General features: G+C 44.8%; 1 protein-coding gene across 5 annotated transcripts in view; it reads right to left on the reverse strand.

The window, feature by feature from the left end:
* Nucleotides 1-16,763, reverse strand: part of mef2cb (myocyte enhancer factor 2cb) — a 67,303-nt gene that overhangs the window by 36,923 nt on the left and 13,617 nt on the right. The gene's annotated exons all lie outside the window — the stretch shown is intronic.

Genomic DNA, 16,763 nt, shown 5'->3' on the forward strand with positions numbered 1-16,763 from the left:
CATGAGTCGCAGGATAGAATACAGATGTAAGACCGAGATCACTCTTGCCATATTTTGGCAAAACAAAGCCAAAAAACGACAAGGAGACGAACAGTGCCAAGAGATCTTTTGAAACACGGTAGAAGGACGTTTCTTAGAGACAGAAATCAAAAAGAATTCCAACATGAACCTAATCCAGCTGGAGACATTGCATTTCAGTGAGAGCATCTTAATAAATGCACTTGCGCGTTTGCTTGTGTGCACACGGCGAAGTGCGTGTGTGCGTGTGTTCGAGGAGTGGAGGCCAGCAGCTGATGAGCTGGACTGCATGTGTGAAGAAGAAAGCTGCGCGCTCCAAAAAGTTTGCGTGAGTGAGTGACTGTGTGTCCATGCGTGCGTGCATGTGTGTGACTGTGCACATGTTTGTGTGTGTGTGTGTGTGTGTGTTTGTGTGTGAGTGTGTTCTTGTCTGAGCTTGGCTAAGCCAGAGCTCCAGTGCATCTCTCCAGAGTGCTAAAGTAGGCCAACCCAATCTATCTCAGGGAGGAGCAGAAGAACTGTTGTTGTGTTTTCTTTTGACAGTAGAGGTGATAACGTCCCTCGTTATGCAAATGAGCATCCCATTATTTAAGCTCAGTGCAATGCAGGGGAGCTGTCAGCGCCGTCACATAAAAAAAAATAAAAAAAATTCCTCCATCTACCCTGCCTTTTTTTCTCTACTTTCCCCTTCTTCTCTCTTCTCTCCTTTCTGAACCAGATTTCCGGCACCTGGCAGCACGAGCATCAGACATTGATGTGGAAGACGACACTGCTTCACCAAAAGACATGTCAGTCTCAGTCTCTCTCTCCATCACTCTCTCTCTCTTCTCTCATACAACCTTGCTCTCTTCCTCAATCTCTCATTTTCCCTCCTTTGCACACTCCCGCACACATACATGCACATTGTAATGCACTTCCGTTCTCCTTCTTTCCTTTTTTTTTCCTTCCCCTAACCTGAATCCATGTATTTATCGAGTAACATGCATGAGAAAGCACAGGAAAGCTCTAAACCCCTGAGGTGAGCGTAGCACATTGCTATGCACTTGACCTCTTTGTGCTAGAGAGTAGGACATTGATAATGAAAGTGCGTAATAGGGACATCCAGGGATACTGTGTCTCCTAGTGACAGACGGAGGCCTATAGCAGTAGTACATAACTGTAGATCTTTTCATTTGCAACAGAAGACACTGCTTGGATCATTCAAGACCTCGGGTTCTGTAGTGTTTAGTTGAGTTAGGTTTAACTATGATGATGTGGGCGATCTGGTGATTTAGTAAATGTATTACATTTTGAAGGAATGACATCACACTGATTACTGTGTATATTATAAGATTCTTAGCCAAAAACTTCCATCACACAAAAATGGACAACAAAGTGAGACAATACAATTTGAACAATGATGAAATACATGACAAAAACCTCCCTGGTTGATGGTTTGGAATACGCCCACTTTATGGAAGAAATGAGATGCAAACAAAAATGCATCATTTGGCAGTTAGGACAACAGCCGGACTGCACCATCATAATAATAACAAGATCTAAAATAACTCAGTGGCAGCTCTGAAGAGGCTACCCAAAACATTTTAGCATTGCTTTGCGCAAACACACCCATCCATAGACAGAAAAACAAAGCGCTGCCCTCTGGAAGAAAACAAAGAAGGATGTTGTCAGACAAACTAGGATTACAAGCCAACACTAAGGCGCTTGGCACAAGACAGCCAGACAAGGATATCAATCAAGCTGGCGTACTTCAATCACAGGCTGACAGCATCCTCCCCTCCCAGTCTTTGTGCTCAACACTACCCAGCCCGGGCATCGCTCCAAACAAGGAGGCGTTACCTCCGTGATCCCTGCCTCCTGGCCTCCACCTCCTTCTCGTTCCTCCCACAGCACACTGAGCAGAGCTGAACCTCTCAATGTCAACAACCACTGGGGCATCACCTTAGGCCTTACGTAACATTAAGGCTAAGACTAAGCCCGTGTCCTGAACATTTAATCCCTGCTTTTGGCTCTCAGCGCCAGCTAACACTCCCCGAGGTGAGGTTCTGCTGCCGCTTAGTCCCGTGTCGGCGTCCCCCGCCTCAGCCACCCCCTCCTTCCCCATCCCTTCTCACTCTTGCCTCCTCTACCTCCTCCTACACAACAAACCTAGTTCCTCTTCCCTCCGTCCCCACCTCTCTTCCGACTCCCCCCCCCCATCCCGCCAACCCCCACCGACTTTTCCTCACACCCGCCCCCGTCCCATATGAGTGCCAGGCAGCTTCTGGATGAGAACTGAGTGCCCACCTCCTCATCGGGCTCCCTTCCCTCTTATTTCCTCATGGTGGCTAAAGCATCAGTTAACTTAACAGATTACCACTGAATCACTCAATCTAATTTAGCTTCATGACGCCAAGACAGCGGAATGGAGGGGAATGCAGGAAACAAGCACTGCTTAGTGAGGATGGTCGAGTGGCACAGGGCAGTAATCCTGAGCAGGAATTTTTCGACGGGGACTGACACTGACACCTGACCTTGAGAGGGCAGACACGGTGAGAAAGAAACAAGAGGATAAATAAATGAAGACAGACAGAGTGAGACAGAAGAAATAACTAACAAGCTTGTCCAAATAAAGCCACTTTGCTAATCCCAATGTAAGGCGTGGGGAAAGAGGGAATGAGCTGTGAAAAATGACGAATACACTAAAGGCCGCCTTTATCTCCTCTGTGGAGTCTGACTAATGGTACGCCTGCATTCACACGAGCTCGATAACTGGAAGGAGGCTGGAGCGAGCGACTGCTAGGGTCAGAGAGCACGCTCGCACCAAGCAGACAGAAGGACAAACGGTTGCTCCTCTGCTTGTTTTATATCCTGGGTCCCAACTCTCTGTGCTTTGAGTTGGAGAGGTGACAATGAAAGAGAAGGAGAGTGGAGAGAGGAGAAACGCAAAAAAGGAGAGAAGAGAGGGAAATGGAGTGAAGCATAAAGAGGGATCTTTTGAACAGGCACCAGGCCTCTCCAGGGGGAGGGGAAGAGCTGTACCCACGACCCTCCCATCTGTTAAGCAGACGGACAGAGAGAGAGACAGAGAGAGAGAGTGAGAGAGAGAGAAAGAGAGAGACAGAGAGAGAGAGAGAGAGAGAGAGAGATATGAAGGTTGGGGGAGGATGGAAGAGATGGAGAGGGAGCAGCGATTCAGCACATAGATCTAATGAGCATTCTCTCTCTCTCTCTGAGTCTCAGAAGTGGAGCTGAGAGGACGATGAGAACATATACACTCAGTGCACCACAAGGCTTGATTCTAGGTCGCCTCTCTCCCAAGTGTTTAGTCACTAAAAACTAATATACAGCACATGGCGCTTTTTCACATTCTAATAGACGGTCTGTAGGGTGCTTGTTAATGTGGCTTTGTTATTGAGGACAGACGCTGAAGGCGACTCCTTTGAACCAAGAGGAGGCGACAAAATGAGGAACTTTACCTTGACTCATGCTCGGGAGTAATTTGTCACTCTGAAAGACAGCTGTATCGTTTTGTTTGCGAATGAGGAGAGCTCAGAAGGAATCCACATGAACCATAGTTCCGAGAACAAACATTTTGCGCAGTTATCTATCAGATGCTCAAGTGAAACTGGCATTCTTGTAAATGCAGCGTGTGTAGAATTTTGCTGATGCCGATGTTCTCGAATCCTAATTCTATACATGGTATAGCAAATTTGGGAAGGTGATTTATCATGACAGGATTGGCGATGTTTTTCCAAGAAACCCCACCTCGGCAGCACAGCTTCGGTTCATGGTACATCTGCAACACATTTGGTAATAGCATGTGTCCTGAAAAAAAAAAAATTATATATATATTTATTGCCAGTATCCCCTATCCTCCTAGGAAATGTGGTTGTGAGGATTTGAAATAACATATTACACTGCAGTAAGTAAACCTTTTAGGAGGTGTATGGTACATTAAATAAACGCTCTCTCTTTTTAAATAAACTCCCATTTCCTTGAAGAGGAGGACGAAAAAAAGCGTTTTAATATGGTTTTCCAGATACAATCTGAACGTCAGTACACATTGACAGTGCTTCATTTTTACTTGAGCATTTCTGTCATGTAGAAGGTTTCCTACATGACAGTTTGTACCTTGAGAACATTTAAGCTCTTTTTTCAGATGTGTCGATTTTTGGAGGTTTCTTCTTTGGGTTTTTGATGTAGCTATATACGCGTGTGCCGGTGTATATGTGGATGTGTTTGTGAGCTCATTTGTGTATGTTTGTGCTTTATTTGGAAATAGTGGTACACTGCACTTTATCTCCTTGTCAGGATGGATGGAGACGTACCAGCAGAAATGAGAGGAGGGGAAGGATCAAGCAAAGGAGCGAGTCGATGGCCAGGCAGGATGGGAACGGAAAAGAAATGTGTATCAGGTCTCATTGTGCCTCTAATGTCATTACAGGCAGTGACTCCTCTATGTGGCACGCTGCACTCCCCATCTGTCAGAGCGAGATAGGCAGGGTGACGAATGGCTATCACTGCTACTTCCCTCAGCCCCCACCACCCCCACACCCCCACTCTAATGTCTGTATCTTTTTTGCAGTGCTGAGGGAGAAGAGTGACCTAAACCTGGGCGGTAGCCCACGCGTAGGTGGGCCTCTATGGCTCTGAATCTCGGCAGATATTAGGGCTAATTTAACATGTTAGCGGCTAAAGAGATTAGCAACATGTACATCTGGGGATTAGAGTGATAGTGGTGGATCATCTCATAATGTGTTCATTCCTTTTTTATTTTCCAGCGAGCGTTCTAGCTAAACTTGAATTTGAGACGATGTAGTGTGTGTGTGTGTGTGTGTGTGTGTGTTGGAGGATATGTCTTCACCTGTCTCTCTCTATTAGCTTATGATTTAGTTGGATCATTAGTGAGACAGAGACGGTTTTACATGTATTCTATTTTCAATCTCTATGCGCCTTAGAACTAAGACACCTGTCTATTGATGAGGAGGAAAGTGAGCCAATAGCCTTGGTTGGCACAAGTTTTATACACTCTGTCAAGCACTCGTAATTGTGATTGACATTACGGAACAAAGTATATTGTTATAAGTAGCAGCTCAAGTTCTACAAGATGAGCTCCAAATGTTTGGCCAACCACAGTTCAACCAATTTCTCAACTGAAAACTTTATACTTTAACTTAAACTTAATTGATTTTCATACTAATGAGATTCCGCAGTACTTTCCCCTCTTATCCTACAATCCAACGGCTCTGCCCCGGGGTCTTGGAGGACAGAAAGACAGGAAACACATACACACACACACACAGACAGCTCAGCGGAAGGATGTGACATCAGCAGGCACAGACAATCAAAGGTGCTAAAGGTGCTTCCTTCCCCAAATCACTCTGTTAAGAGAGCAGAAATTGGGAATCAAACTAAGTAACAGCAGATGATGTGCAAATCAACAGAAGCAAAACGCCCTCTAAAAATGAAATACTTTACTGTAGGCTTTACTTTCCTAAAACATGGCCTCGTCTTAATTAAATTAAACTTAAAGACTAATATAATAAATAAGACTAATTTATGTATATATTTTAGGATTTTATTGTTCATGAAGAGTACTGCCAACTGTAGTGAGATAGTGTAAGGTAGTAATGAGTGGGTAGAAAAGGAGGTAGAGGAGTACGGAGTCTGCCCTTCGTTTGGGCAGCTGCACGTCTCACTCAGCACCAGCAAACAGGGGCCTTGGGCCACCAGAGCCGCAATGGAGGCAGGTAGCCATCCGTCAGAGCCAGTATGGAGACAGGTGAGAGCCATCTTTCCATAGCCCATTGCTGACTTCCCCAAGGACAAAATGACTTGACAATGCGTCAGCCCCGCTTTTTGAAAGGAGGCCAAGGGCTGTAAAGCCGCAGCTGCTAGGCCAAAGTCAGACGAGCAAGAGGGCACACATGAAGCCAGGCGAAGCTAGACAGACGGGGAATAGGGAGGAAGAGTGGCCGTTGTGGTTAGAAAGACATTCCCTGTCGATTGTCAGCAGCTTTGTGTTGTGACAGTGGCTTATAGCCATGAGTGATAAACAAATAAACTTAGAGGACAGCGATGACAAACTTGCCACACACATACCCTTGTGCCATGCTGGTAAAAAAAATGGTATCAGAAAAAAGGAGAAGAGAAAAAAAAGCAGAAGCATTGGCGAGCCACAACTTGGAGAGGCCCCGGAAAGGCTGGAATGAATCACCATTTAGTGCATTCAGTCTTTCCATGGCATGAGCATAAGGTGGGGCAATGAACGCATTCAAGTATAAAGATAAAAAAGATGATAGAGAAAAACAAGAATCAACCGAATAAAGGTGGAAACAGAGGGAAGTTGGGCAGCAGCGTAAAAAAGACAGGTATTGAAATGGTTTTGAATATGGAAGTGGTGCAGATTGTGGTGAGACGCACATCTGATGTTTAAACGCAAATAACTTCACGTAAGTTTCACTTGATCAACACTGCCACAATTTCTTTCACTTCTTTCTCCCTGTCCCTCTTTCCAGTCGTTGTAAAGTCATTTAAAAAGCTCTTCCGCAGGTCATGTTTTCCAGCGAGAGTAAACCACTGCCTCAATTCACATGTTGCCCCGTGCGCCGCAGGACCCAGGTGTGACCAACTGCTGAAACTGAAGGGATGGGAAGAGAGAATGGACACACGCCTACATGAATGATCACACACGCGCGCACGAGTGCGTCTAGGTTCACGGATAATCCCCTCCTTATCTATTATGTTCACAAAGCAAGAGTAAAAAAAACAACTCTGTAATGAACAGTATAAACCCTTCAATGAGTACCCAGCCCCCACAGGAACAGCCGCGAGTCATGTCACTAAGAACACAAAGCGCTGACATATTCACCCAATTATGTTCCCTGCCGAGTATGACAATGTCTCAGGATGTTAGCAGTGTTCTTCAGCAGGGGGGGAGAAGGGCAGAGAGTGCGTGTATGTGTGTGTGTGTGTTTGTGTCAGAGGTTTGAAACAGGGGCTAAGGGCTTGTTGCTGCATGGACCGCGCTTACTTATGTTCAAGCACAGCAGACTTCCCAGCAGTCGTGTGCCCGTGCTGCCCCCTCTGCTTCACCCCAAACTGTATCAACACCAGACATCACGGTAAAGACGAGCCGCTGATGATTCCATCACCCCCACCCCTTACTCTCTCTCTCTTTGCCACAGCATTCTAATCACCCTAATTAAAAGCTTTGTTCATTTAGGAATCTCTGATGACAATTTGTTTCACTCTACCCTACAGCAGTGGTGGCTGTGAAGAGAGGAGAATTAAATCTGATCTTCTGACAGCAATTATTAAATGCTCCCTCCTGGCCTCAATTAAGGCCCGCAGGCTATTGCTAACATGGCTAACCCTCATGCAACCACGAGGTGCCTGCACACTTCCCTTTTCTTCACCAGCTTTGTTTTGTCGCCCTTTGGGGCATGTATGTGTGTGTGCATGTGCATCTGTGCGTGTCTATCATCTTGGTGGGTATGGAAATGCATGTTTGCTTTTGGGTCGTTATCTGTTTTGAATACTTGCTGAATGGAAAGAGGTAAATGAAATGATTTCCTTTTTTTGCAGGCTTTTTGTTGTAACTAAGTCAGCATGTGGGGGCAGGCAGCTCAACGGGGAAGTTGTGGAATTTACTATTTGTCCTTGTCTCGCTTCATCAGCACATTTGGATTCCACACCGAAACTATTACGTGGAGGGCTTTTTTTTGAAGTTATGACTGTAACAAGCAAATACTGAAGCTGCTGGCGAGCTCCTCTACTTATCGACTGTTAAGACTTGAGTTCAGTGAGCTGAGGGCTTCAACTTATATATATGTAAAATCAAAAAAACAGGCACTTATCATAATTAGCATCACTCTGTGTTGCACTGGGCACACTAATCTTCAGGCTTGGCTGTGTACATGTCTTACAAATTAACCTTTAAAAAAAAAGAAAATTAATAAAAATTCCAGTTAACAAGAAAGAACGGTGGCTTTCCCTATAATTGTGACACTCCAACAGCAGTGTGTGTCATGGTCGCAGGCTTGCTGAGCTGAAGTGAGAGCCACAGCACTGCTTTGAGTCTATGCACAGCGTGCGGGTAATTTGCAGAGAAGTAGAAGGTTGCACACTTCAACAAGGATGTCCTTCATAGATTCGACCTTCTGTTTTTTTTTTTTTTTCTTCCTCCGGTCCCTGTGCTCTGCTAGGAAACCGAGTAACCTAGATCGTAGAGTAGGGGGAGAGAGGGATTGTGACAGAGAAAGAGAGAGATAGAAATGAGGAGAGACTGAGGTAGAGAGAGACTGAGAAAAAGAAGCAGTAGGATTGAAGAGAGACAGAGTCAGAATTTGACACCCCATCACCCTAACACTAAAAAAAACTCCACCAGGATGATGTCAGGTTCACGCCTCTTTTTTTATGGTTACCGCAAGCTGATTGTGCTGATTATTGGTGAGCATTGTTTCCCTGTTGACGCTGCGCATCATTAAACAGAGATTGTTCCACTGTTAGTGTTTGTTTAAGCAAGGCTGGTGTAATGTTTCCAGGCACTGTCTCTTCACCACAGACACACAAACTCACTCACACACCCACACACACAATGTGAACTTGAGACACAAGTCGTATACATTGCATGTATAATTTATGTTGCTCCCGTGCTTTGTTTCAAGTCAAACATACAATTAAAGTAAATTAAATCAAAAAGCTAAATACATTTAAAAACATAAAATATAATGGATATATACATGGAAAAGGGTCTTTGAAATATGAATCTGTAACTGCACGTAGCCTGAACTACTCTCACAGCGCTTTACAGTTCCCAGAAGAGAGTTGGTGGTGGGGTGCATGAGGATAAAGGTTGCATGGAGTGTGGAGGGCGTGTGGCGGCATACGGTACCTACAGATCAGCCTCTGTATAGGGGAGTGGCCCCACCGAGGCCAGAGCCTGGCCAGACCCAGTCCAAGCCTCTCATTAGTCATCGGCTGGGTGCCGCGCTCCTTTTTGGAGTGGTTAAGGGGGAACCGAGGAGGGTCTGGCAGTTCCACTATACTCCACTCCCAGCACCATCACAACCCAACCTCATCAAAGCGAGCGCTCGTAATTTGTCACAGAAAGCAGCCAATTAACATATGTTAAGGGAGGAGGGACGTCGTGAAGAAGGGAGTGGGGGGGGGAGTGAAAAAAAGATAGCGTATGATTAAAGAGTCTGCACAGCTGCACAAAATCAAGATGGCAAGAGTGGTTTAAAAGAGACCTCAGACCCAGTAATCTGATAAAGCTTACTGTTACTTAACCCCCATAAGCTATGGAGAGAGGCAGAAGGAGCGAGAGGGGGAAAGAAATAATAGAGACAAACAAATATTAAATTACTGCTGTGAAGTTACATGCTCTGGCAGAGTGCCTCTGCTCTCAATATGTGGCTACAGTGAAGGCCACTGTATCACACGGAGATGACCCTCTTGCCAAAGCACTACTGCTGTTTGACCACGCTCTATTTTTAGCCCACCGCTCACCAGGAACTTCTTTTCTGTTTTTTGTTGTTGCTTTTTTTTTTTTTTTTATTCCAAAATGTGAATGCCTGGTGAACCGCAGCATATTAGCTCCCTTTCTCATGAAACAAAAAGGTGTTTTTTTTCAATTTTCATTTATTTTTCTGTCACAAAGTCTCAGACAAGTTGCTTACATTCTGACTTGTTTGTTTTCCTTCAAATTCTTGTTCCTCATGGTTGGTTTTTAACATGCTGTGTGGTTATTTATGCATGTGTGCACGCCTGTGTGAGACTGTGTGTCTGCGCGTATGTGTGCATTTATGTGTCTGTTATTGTTGATGTTGTTGTTGTAGGAACATCTTGTGAAGTGAGTTGTGTGATATTTTGCCTTGTTGTTGGATATGGTGGCAGGCTGAATGCATTAGCAGTGCACGCCGATGCCATTCTGTGTTCTGTCGTCTCTCAGCCACCTCTGCCTTGTCTCTCTACCGCTACTGATCACACAGGCTGACAAGCAAGTTTGGGTCTTCGTCTGCCGCACCATCCTTCGCTACGTGGGCTCCGACTCTTTCAGCGAGAAAAATAAGAGAGGCGGGGAGGAAGCTTTAAACAAATTTGAGTGATTTTGGAATTGTACGCCAAGTCGTGGGGAAATCCCCCCCAAACAAAGAGGCAGCAAATTTCAACAACAATTCTCCATTATTAATACAGTTATTTGAAAATAATTAAAATAATAATAATAATTATATTATTGCTGTTATTTTGACTGAAATCGGAGATGAAAATTGACAGTCAAACCACAAATGGCCGACAGAAAAGCATACTCTTCACTATATATAAATCATGACTGTTTCTTTTTTCCTCCTCTTCCTCTTTCTTGCACTCTTATCCTTGCCATCAAGCATCAATCGTTATTTATTTATTTTTCCTATTTGGGAAGTAAAGGGCTAGAGTGGAGGAGCGGAGGAGTGAAGGAGTGGGGGGATGGAGGGATGGCGGACAGAGGGGGCGGCGGAGAGTTGTGTTTGGTTCACAAGGCCCGCTGCTTGGTTGAATTTTTCTCTTCTCTTCTCCTCAGTGTTGCGAGCTGGTGGTTCAGTGAAGGACCTGGCTGCCTGGAGTTCCCCCCCCCTCCACTCAAATCCCTCTGCTGCGAGCACAGCTGCACCGTTCACATAACCTCGCTTGCCCCCTCCTACTCCCTCCCCCCCGGCTAATGATAGCAGAGCACGTCCCCTCCACAAGGCAACAGCTTTTTCCACTTCATGTACATACACACATACGCACAAACTTTGCGCGCATGCACACAAGATCATCGGACACGCGCGCAGTCTAGCGGGCACAATATATTCCTTTTCCTTCTCTTGGTTCCTTCCCTTCATTTTTTTCTCATATCATTCAATTTCTTCACCCTGAGAAAAGTCCCCTGGCCTTATGACCCATTGAAGGCCTGAGAACGCTACCCCCCCCCCCCCCCCCCCCCAACAAACACACACACACAAATACACACACTAAACCCCTTCAACTCCAAGCTCCCGTTTTTTCCCCCTTCGTACAACCCTGCACAGAAAGTGACCTGCATCACAGCTGTGTGTGGGAATTTGTATGAGTGGGTGTGTTTGTGAGGGGGTTGAGTGTGTGAATGTATGTATTTGCACATACCTGTGCATGTCAATGTTCACACCGCGTATGCTGCTGTGTTACTGCATGTGTTATACATTTACTTGATGTGCAGATTCCTGTTGTGTGTGTGTGTGTGTGTGTGTGTGTCTATGTACGCAGAGGAGGAAGGAGGTGAGGGCAGCTCTGGGCTCCTGCTGCACCTACTGTGCATTATCCCAAATAAACAACTCATTACACGTGTACTTAACCAAGGGGAGCTGGCAAGCAGTGGAAGCTAATCCCCGTTATCGTTCCTAGCGTTTCTCCACCGATTAGGCTACAGGGGAGAGGAGCGCAGGAAGGTAGGCTGCTCAGTGCAGAAGAAGAGTGAGGAGGCGGCAAGAGGGAGAGAGAAGAAAGAAAAGCATTTCAGTTAACTTCCCACAAGTGCCTTTCTTACTTATAGTATCCCTTCTCACTCTATCCTTCTCTCTCCCGCTACCCTCTTGCCTTCTCTCCTTTCTTTTCCCTGTGGATTTTGCACTGCTCTTCCTTGTTTTCGACCATCTCTCAGAACTGGGTCATCGACAGACTGTGCGGCAGCATTTTGAAGAACATGGGAGGGAAAAAAAAAAAGCGTTTTCTTTCTATGAGAACAATCCAAGGCTTCTTTAACAAGTAGCCCGCTTATCAAATTAAGCTGTCAAAAGCACATTAATAACAGGCAGCACAATTCCCTTCACAGAGAAAGAGGGAAAAAAGCACATTCGGGAAAAAAAAAAAAAAAGGGAATGATTTCTCTCTCACCGTGTGAAGAGACAGTCCACCAAGGGCAGTAAAGCTTTTCAAAGATTTCTCCTTCTCTCTATTTCCCTCTTTCTGTTCCATTCTTAATGTGATTATGGGGCCCCTGTTATGAGGGGGCAAGATGTAGAGTGCCACTCATTTAGAGGGTGACAATATGTCGGGCTAGGATGCAGCAGGGATGGTGCTCATGTTTAACAGAATTACAGGCTTAACATGCGCTGAATTTCCACTTTCTACAAGACAAACTCCACTTGTGCTGGATGACAGTTAAACAGATAAAAGAGCATCCCGGGGTGATAATGTGGATTCAAGACCAAATAATTAGATGGTCCGATGGAGGAATATGATGCCCAGCAGAGGATAAGAGGAATAAGCAACAAGACAGGATGGTCTGAACCTCGTCATAATAGAACAGACTACGATAAGTCAGTTCAACCATCAAACATCGTTGGCAGTGAAGGATAAGTTTGTTCACACATTCTGTCTTTATTGAGCGCTCCATCGTACCAAAACACTGATTATACCCTCAATAATGTGGAGCCGGATCATCCCGTAAGAAAGTGAGAGCAGAATGTGAGGAAAACAGTGTAAATCGACGCAAAGAGAGAAAGTTAACACTCTCAGTGCCGTTCACATGGCATATGCCTGAGACGCTGAAATTAAATTAACAAGACACCTCGGCATATAGATGGCGGAGTGGAGAGAAAACCACCCTATGACCTTACACGCGTAGACTAAGTGTCAAAAAAACACACTTCTCATTTTAAAGACTCTCTATTGTGTTGCCATCTTGACACTCCTATTATACACTGCTCAGTGTTGGCGATAAGAAATGAACTTGTAATTTATTTTTTAATCCGTACTTTACAAAATCTGACAGCGGCAGCTCGGCTGCTCACCCTGAACTGCAAGCCCTTTTGTGTTCTACTACAGAGACGGATTTTCTCACACCCTCAATTTGAGTCCCATCCTGTTTGCTCGGCCCTGAGGGTGCTGCTCCGCTGTAGCCCGGAGTGGGCCGGCGGTGGATGGATGTGACGTGGAGGCTCCGGGACTCTGCTAGAGGGAGGCTGGAGCCACGACAGGTATCCCCCGCACTTCCTCAGCTATTTATAAAACCACGAGTCCAGCACAGGGCCAAAAATAAGACGGAGGCCATTTATATCCCAAATAATAAAGGCGGCTCACTCCTTTCCTCACACACAAACGCACACTCCAGGAGCGTAAAAAAACAAAACTGTACAGGAATTAACAACAGATACCAACAAAATGAAAATTGCCTCACTAGACAATGAAACCATCTCTGTCCTCCTATCGAGCATGCTCACACACTAATACACACACACACACACACACACACCAGACAAAAGTCAATATCAAGGCTGAGCTATTTCTGTAGAGAGCACTATTTAGGAAGTGTGGGCTGGGTGCCAGTATTCTCCTCAGTATCGTCTGGGCGTCATTGCACTGCCACTGTTATACAAACTCACCTCTTTCCTCTCTCACCCGCTCCTCACCCTTTCCACCCAACCCCTCGCTCCATTGTCAGTGCTCTCGCTCTCTCTCTCTGTGTTTCTCTTATACACACACACACACAAGGTTATTTGTTTTTCCACTGGGTCGAACGACAGTGCCAGGTGAAAGCATCTATTGGCAGGATGAAGAGAGTGGCTGGTGTGAGATCACAAGGCCCCACTCTGCCCAGCAAACCTTGAAGTGAAGCGCCGGGCTGGAGTTTCAAACAAAGTGCCCCCTCATTCATTATACATGCAACTGCACTGAAAATCTCCTTCCGCAACACCATCTCTTCTCCTCTCTCTCTCTCTCTCTCTCTCTCTCTCTCTCACTCTGCCTCTATAGGCGGCTCTCTTTCTCTCTATCTTCTCCCTTTTCTCTCGTTTTTTTTTTTTTCCAGACAGAGCATCCATAAAGTATGAATAAAATTAATGACATCACGAGCTGCACTTTGGAAGAGCCACTGTAGGAAAAAGCCATACATCACATGGCAGAAGGAGCCGGGATAAAAAAAAAAAAAAAGTAAAAAAAAAAAATTGCTGTACGTTATTGTGTGTTATTAAGTCTAACATTTCAGATACACTTTAGCTGAAAAGTTTAAGCACAATTAATTTCTCTCTTTTCCAAATGTCTTCATGTAGCAGGCAGCAACACCCCTTTTCTTTTCTTTGCCCTGACTTTTTTTCTGAGTAATATAAGTGTTCAAAACAGTCCGGTGCTGCGCATTCTTTTACAGGCTGGCCTTTGGTGTGGGAATGGCACAGATGACAGTGGAAAGGAACACTGGTGTGGACTTTGGCAGGACACCGCCTGGTTAAGCTGTGTGCTGTGCAGAAGAGGGAGAGCACTGAGCGTGGATTCTTATATAGCTTTTTCTCGACTTAGACGGTGTTAACAGCATTTTCAACAGCACGGTCCCCTCGGAGTTGTTCAGCGAACCTCCTGATGTTACAGACTTTGCCCAGAAAACTGAGACTCGAAAATGAAAAATAAGCATCGCATTTAAGACTTTAATATTCTTCCTTAGAGCAGAAAAAAAGAGATAGACTTATCAATCGTGCTGCCTATTAGTGGCAATTTAGTGTGACACTGTTTTATTACAAGAGCAACATCACACAAAAGCCTGACTTGGTAAAATTCAAGTCCCTATTCCTCTGAATCTAGCGCGAACACAAGATCTGTTAAAATACGCAATAGCAATGTGAAGCTCTGCAGCAGCGCGGATGGGGAGCAGTGGCGGCAGCGGCGCAGATTGTGGCAGGGCTTTCAGACGGATGTGAGCTTGTGTGGGGCCAAGGCACAGAGCTACCTCTGTGCGTCTCACTGGACTATGTTGCAGAATGACTCGGCTATGTTGCAGTCGTGACAAAGATAAATTACAGCCACTGGAAAACATTTCTTCATTTTTTTTCTCACTCGCTCACGTCTTTTCTTTTTTTTGGCATTGGGTGTAGTCCAAATGTGTGCCACACTAAAGGGAGATGGTGAAGACGGGGGGGGGCGGGGGGGCTCTCTGAAAATATATTAGGGGGTATGAAGTTGCTCCTCAACGTTCACAGGTCAGGTACTGTGTTTTATGATGGAACATGCCTTCTGTCGCCAGATTTATGCACATGGACAGCAAATACTTCTCCCTCAAACTAACCCCTAAAACCCACTAAAAAGGATTCCCAGTTAATTCTGGATTTACCACACAACATGTTTAGAGCAGCTATTACAGATATACACTGTATGTATGTGGTATCACAGACTAGGCTGCCTGGATTCTGTCCGTTGCACTGCTACTAAATAAAGATCACAAGTCTCAGGAAGGCAACTAAAGTGTCTGGTGGGGAAGTCAATGACCTTATATATAAACGTGTTAATTTAACTCTCATTTTTCCGATTCAAGTCTTGAAGTTGAGGCATTCAGCCTGATCTGAACTATCCAATGTTTAGACAATAAAATCCAACCTCTGTTCTACTCTAAATGTTTCTCTTTGTCTAATCATTCAAAGTCCTCTGCTCACTGAACTCCTCCTGCCTTCTCTCCTCCCAGACTCTCTCCCTGTCCAAATATTTCAGGCAGCAGGCCTCAAGTATGGTGAGGTGTTTTGGGTGTCTCTTTAGGTGGGCTGCAGCTGACGATATGATTGTGTGGTCAGCACTTCTGAGCAAAGACCACCCAGTAGGCAGCTGCTGCCACAAAGACCAACAGGCCGGGCAGGAAACAGGAAACAGGAAGAAGAAGGCAGGACATCCTGTTCATCAGTGTGTTAAGCATGACATCACGAAAGCATCACTCTTTAATGAAGAATACCTGTTCAGAGGCCAAATATTCTGTCGCTCTGCTCTTAAGTCACCTAAGCTCCAATACATTTCTATCTATGTTTTATCTGTGTGTGTGTTTCTTTCTCTGTCTTTCTGAGCATCATTTTCAGTTTGCCTTTTCAGCCCTCACACTGACACTGTTTTCCAGACTGCTCCATCATTCCAGACATCAAATCCTACCCTCTTCAGTGTGAGAATAAAGGAGAAAAAGAAATACACGCAGTTTCATTTGAATATACACCAGCGACAACCTCACAAAACTCAAGACAAAAAAAAACACAAAAAACACAAAAGCACAAACATTCCGACGCGCAAACAGACGGAGACGAGACACAAACTTGAACGCACACACACACCTCCCAGACACACAGCACATACTGACAGACAAACACACAAAGAAACAGCAAACACAAAGCACAGCACAGCCAGAAGACTACTTTATGCAGAAATATTCTAAAGTGTGTTTTACAATACAATTAAACATCAAAGGCTGATATATTCCTCTGTGATCTTTAACACCCCAGTGAACAAACCCCATACACCCCCATCCACTTACAGCGTACAGAGAAAGTTGCTGAACGTCACCGTTAATTACTAGATAGAGACAGAAGAAGACTTTGCATCATTATGCAAAAAACAGGACATATTCAAATATATGCATTCGATCCACCATAAACCATTCAAGGACTGTGTTATTTACTTTAGATTATTACTTTTTAAGTTTCACGATTAATTGCAGCTCTTATGAAGATATACAGACAGTACTCCAAAGGCACAGAAACATTTGGGTAAACATTTCTAACATGCACAACAGTTAGGACAAAGAAAGGGAGGTCTGTTTAAAATGAGTAAATAAACACAGGGTGAGGTTGAGCCCTACACGTTTCATTCGCACTATTAAAATGTATGAAAACCATGAAAAGACTTTTCCTTCCATGTAGCAAAAGAGGGAACACCTGCCTTGTGCAATAAACAAGAATACAACAAGCCCTTGAGTTATTATAAAACTGAGGTATTTTCATCTGCTTATAAACAGGCAA

The sequence above is a fragment of the Pholis gunnellus genome, assembly GCF_910591455.1.
Source record: "Pholis gunnellus genome assembly, chromosome: 6".
NCBI lineage: Eukaryota > Metazoa > Chordata > Actinopteri > Perciformes > Pholidae > Pholis > Pholis gunnellus.